Genomic DNA, 329 nt, shown 5'->3' with positions numbered 1-329 from the left:
CCTCATCTCTTAAGAATGATTTAGAAAAGATAAATCATGATTTTTGCTCTGTTCTACAACAAAGAAATTTACTTCAAACTGAACTTGAACACTCAAAAAATTGATTATGAAATTTTCAAATTGGAATTAGAAAATAGAACTGAAGCTTTGCAAAAAGCCATTGATGAAAATACTACACTTAAGAATATAAGAAATGAAACACCAAAACCTATATTATAACTGTGATAGAAACAGAAGCATGTAGAAAACAAACAAGATTTGGGTTTGAAAAGGATGTTATGTAGCAGCTAACCTTCAAGGACCCATCAAAGTATGGGTACCTGTTAAGA

Source organism: Theobroma umbraticum, unplaced genomic scaffold (assembly GCF_002168275.2).
Source record: "Theobroma umbraticum cultivar Fairchild unplaced genomic scaffold, ASM216827v3 scaffold_4.1, whole genome shotgun sequence".
NCBI classification, from domain to species: domain Eukaryota; kingdom Viridiplantae; phylum Streptophyta; class Magnoliopsida; order Malvales; family Malvaceae; genus Theobroma; species Theobroma umbraticum.
The sequence above is the reverse complement of the archived record's forward strand: the minus strand, read 5'-3'. Positions refer to the sequence as shown.